Genomic DNA, 5,000 nt, shown 5'->3' on the forward strand with positions numbered 1-5,000 from the left:
TGAACAAATCAATATCAACATGTAAGACATGGACATATGAAACCCGATTATGTCTCCCGGAAGCATTAAAGGGAATAATGTAATGACGTAACAGCGCAGTAACGTAAACCTAAGCAAGATGCTGTAATGACTATCATTTATTTCATATTATTTGTTTGTTTTGTTATAATTTGTCCGTTTGTTTATTATTACTTAATTGATTCTCATTTATTACTAGTTATATGTTAATTTATTATTTACTATTTACCTGTTTGTTAATTATCTAATTATACCTATGCATTTTTATGTATTCTATTTGTTATTTACATTATTTTAGTTTTTATTTATTCATTTATTTATTTATCATTATTATGATTTTTTTCGCATCCGACCTAGATATGGACCAAAAGGTCTCCTGTCGGCATGCTTCGCCTTTGTAATCCTTTGTAACTGGTCAGTCCCTCGGTGGATCTAAACCTACTCAGTGATGGATAAAGGAGAAGAGTTTTATCATTTTGTCTTAGATTATAAGGCGTATTCATCATAATTTGTGTAGGGAAGGATGTAATGGGTTAGGACAATTAATTATGCAGACAAACTTTTGTGTCCATACAGAGGCCGGATGGTAAAATAGATAAATAAACAAAATAAAATAGATAAAGGAAGAAATGAATAAATAAATTAGATAGAAATAGAAATAAAAATAAAACGAATTAGAGTAAACAGATGTATAGAATAAAATGAAATCGTACAAAATGAAAAAAATTAAATGACTGAATAAATGAAGACATAAGTAAAATAAGATAACACAAAATAAAAGAATAAAATAAAATAATACAAAATAAATAGAATGAATAAATGAACAAATAAATAAACATACACAAATAGACAAACAAATAAATAAATAAAAAATGAAACAACAGACGTAATCAAACCCCTAAAAAATTATAATAGTAACAAATAAAATAAAATGCATTACAGCATTTTACGTGGGTATCTAATCAAACCTTACGGATAGTGTCATTAACGCCACTGTATATTACTAAACCGTTAGAAAACGGGAACAACGCTTTTCAAAATACGCAGCTTTTACGTAATGTCGTTTCCACGGGCATTGACCGTTACGAGTTCGTTTGAATAAAAACGACTTTGGTTACAATATTCTATTTTTCAAATCTCAAAATATCAAATTATCTTTCTGTTATATATAGCAAAGGTGAATGATGAACTAAGAGATAACCTATACGAATGTTAGACATACTGTTGAAATGTTCTTGAAGAAATATAGATTTCTGTAAGCGAAGTCATATTCTAGTTATTCAAATGGAGGTTGGAGGTAGGGTGTGGGAGGAAATATAACTCAGTGTGATAATCCCTAGAACTAAATAGAATTATGTAGCTATAGCTATATAAAAATCTATAAAATATATCACTCTCGGAAATTTAGGTTTAAGAAGGAAATAGGCAAGAACTGGTTGCCCAATAGAGTAGTTAACGAATTGAATTGACTTGATAACCTGCATGTGGTAGTGAGTGCTGAAAAAATGAGTTGTTTTAAGAGAAGATTATATAACTGTATGGATAAGGATGACAGGACGTCATGGACATGAAACTGCCCAGTTTAGGCCTTAGGGTCTCTTGCAGGCTCCTCCATTCTTGTGTTCTTACGTCGCAGTCGATTTAGTTTCAACATGTAATACGAGGACAAACTATTCAATATAGCTTGTCGTTTCCATAGTGTTCAATTCGGTACTGTCTCAGATGGACGCTTCGCATTTCGGTGTTTTAAAAAAGGTGCTAAAAAGCAGATATTATGATAAAGACGGGATAAGTTAGGTTAGACTAGTTTAGGTTGGGCTAGGGATGGTTTTGTTTAGGGTAGGTTAAGGTAGGTTTGGTTAGGTTGTTATGTTGGTTTGGTTAGGATAAGTTAGGTTGGTTTAGTTAGGTTAAGTTAGATTAGGTTATGTTATGTTATGTTTGGTTTGGTTTGGTTTGGTTAGGTTAAGGTAGGTTCGGTTAGATGAGGTTAAGATAGGTTAGGTTAAGTTAGGTTAAGGTAAGTCAGGTTAAGTCTAGTTTGGTTTGGTTTGGTTTGGTTTGGTTAGGTTAAGTTAGGTTAAGGTAGGTTTGGTTTGATTTGGTTAAGTTTGGTTTGATTTGGTTAAATTAGTTAAAGTTTAGTTTGCTTTGGTTTGGTCCAAATGGAACCAGACAACTTTCAGGAAGACAAAGCAACACTATCTATCCAATCGTAGCAAAACAATAGTTTCTGGTGCCAAGTTTGTTACGGAAAGATTGATACCCAATCGCACTACATTTGGTCATCGAGTAGGCACTGCTCTCAGCCAATCAGGATGATGAGCCCCCACCCCCTCCCACCCGCATCCTTTCGTAGGTTAGCTCCTGTCGTTCATTCGAATTAGTGACTTTTGTAATGTGTGTGTTAGTGTGTCTGTGATCGAAATTGGTGGACCGGACTATCTAGGTCTTCGTTAACGAGTCAATGAAATAGTGACAATCTGATATAGAAAAGCTTTTGTGTGTTCTCTACACCCTCAAGACCACCGTGAAAGGATTTTCCATCCTAAATCGAGAAGCTTAGACGAGACTAGGGTGAGTGTGACACTACAATGCAAACGCTAGAATGACACAGGGTGACGGGTACACACTTGCCCAAGGGTGAGGAGCTTTGAAGTCTAGTTACTTTTGTTAGGATTTATCTGTTAATTTCGATTTTTATTATAGCAGGTTTAGTTAATCTCGTGGTTAAATAACGCATATTTTACACCTGTTACTTTCAGTGTTCTTTAATTGCAATGATTAACCAAACGTGATCCAGCATTTGTAATGTTGGGAGTGCAAAACCCCGGTCACACACAGACGACTTAGGTGTTCGTTTGAGTAGAAACGACTTCGTTGACTTTTCTTTTTAAATTTTAGAATCTCCAAATGTCATATTACTTTTGTGTCATATGTTGAGAAGCTACATGACGACGAACTAAGAGGCGTTAAACCTAGAATACGAATATTAGACACCACGTTGTTGAATTGTCTTTAGCGAAGTCTAGAATACCGCAAGCGAAGTCGTCCTGCAGATTTTCAAAATCAAAACATTTGACGAGAATCATGATAGTATGATAAGAGCTTTAGGTAATTCAAAAAAACACCTGGTTTCCATTACGAAACAAATTCTACTTATAGACTATAGATTTCCGTTGCACTTCGTATAGCCTACACCCTATATTCGTATTATCCATATTGATATCGTAGCATATAGCAATACTATATATCTCGAATTGATTTTGAATTCTGTTTGCATGCGTTAGACACAGAAAATGTAATTGAATAGACTTGTAGGCCCGTGTTTCTCAGCTAGGGCTCCGCAGATGTTTACTAAAGGCTGCACAGGGCTGGGAATTTGAACATATTAGGCCCCTGTCACGCATACACGACTCGAGTTCGTTTGAGTGGAAACGACTTGGGTTAAAATCTTTTATTTTTCGAATCTCCTAATATCAAATCAACTTTGCGTCATATACGTGGAAACTGAATGACGAACTGCGAGAAGTTAAACCTAGACGAATGTTAGACACATTGTGAACTGTAGGCTTAGGGAAGTCTAGAATACTGTAGGCGAAGTTGTCTTCCAGCTTTTCAAAATCAAAACATTTGATTAGAATCGTGATAGTGTGAATGGAGCTTAATTGCAGTTAATCCTGTCATGGCTCAACTTGTTTTGTCGTACTCTCTGGGTACAACAATGCTTAGTTTCGTCTTTCTATCTTTGGTGTTCATTATTCGTTGTGTTTACATGTAACAGGCACTAGGCTAGCTGCAAATTTCTTCAATTTCTTTCTCTTTTATCTTATAATTTTCTATTGTTATTCATATTTATATTCATATTATTCATATTCATATTCATATTATTACATATATCATCATTATCATCATTATAATTATTATTGTCATTATAATTATTATTGTCATCCTTGTTATTATCGTTATCATTGTTATTATCGTTATTATTATCGTTATTAAGATCGCTATTATGATCATTATTATGATCGTTGTTATGATCGTTGTTATGATCGTTGTTATGATCGTTGTTATGATCGTTGTTATGATCGTTGTTATGATCGTTGTTATGATCGTTGTTATGATCGTTGTCATGATCGTTGTCATGATCGTTGTCATGATCGTTGTTATGATCGTAGCTATGATCGTTGTCATGATCGTTGTTATGATCGTTGTTATTATCGTTGTTATTATCGTTATTATGATCGTTATTATTATTGTTATCATTATCGTTATTATTATCGTTGTTATCATCGCTATTTTCGTTATTATCGTTATTATCGTTATCATTATCGTCATCGTTGTCATCATTATCATAACTATTATTATTATTACTATTAGTATTTCAATATTAATACTATTGACATTATTAGTATTGTCATTACTATCACTACTATAATAATTATTACTGTTATTATTTCTATTATCATTTTTTTTAATGACATTAATATATTTATCATTATAATAATTAATATTGTTATCATTATCATTACTATTGTTATCATCATCATCATTACTATTATTATTACTATAATCATTATTACTATTATCATTTTTACTACTGTCGAAGGTGCAGAAGTTCTTGAAGATCCTGAAGATCTCGTAGTTATCGAATACCCTGAAGGTCTCACAAATCTTAAGGGTTCTGAGCGTTTACAAGCTCCTGAAGGTCTCGAGGTTCTTGAAGTTCTGGAAGGTGTAGAGGTTCTGGAAGGTGTAGAAGTTCTGGAAGATGTCGAAGTTCTGGAAGGTGTAGAGGTCCTGGAAGGTGTCGGAGGTCCTGGAAGGTTTCGGAGGTCCTGGAAGGTGAATGAGGTCCTGAAAGGTGTCTGAGGTCCTGGAAGGTGTCTGAGGTCCTGGAAGGTGTCGGAGGTCCTGAAAGGTGCCGGAGGTCCTGAAAGGTGCCGGAGGTCCTGGAAGGTGACGGAGGTCCTGGAAGGTGT

This window comes from Oratosquilla oratoria, unplaced genomic scaffold (assembly GCF_046742065.1).
Source record: "Oratosquilla oratoria isolate Oo_2021 unplaced genomic scaffold, ASM4674206v1 SCAFFOLD137, whole genome shotgun sequence".
Taxonomy (NCBI): domain Eukaryota; kingdom Metazoa; phylum Arthropoda; class Malacostraca; order Stomatopoda; family Squillidae; genus Oratosquilla; species Oratosquilla oratoria.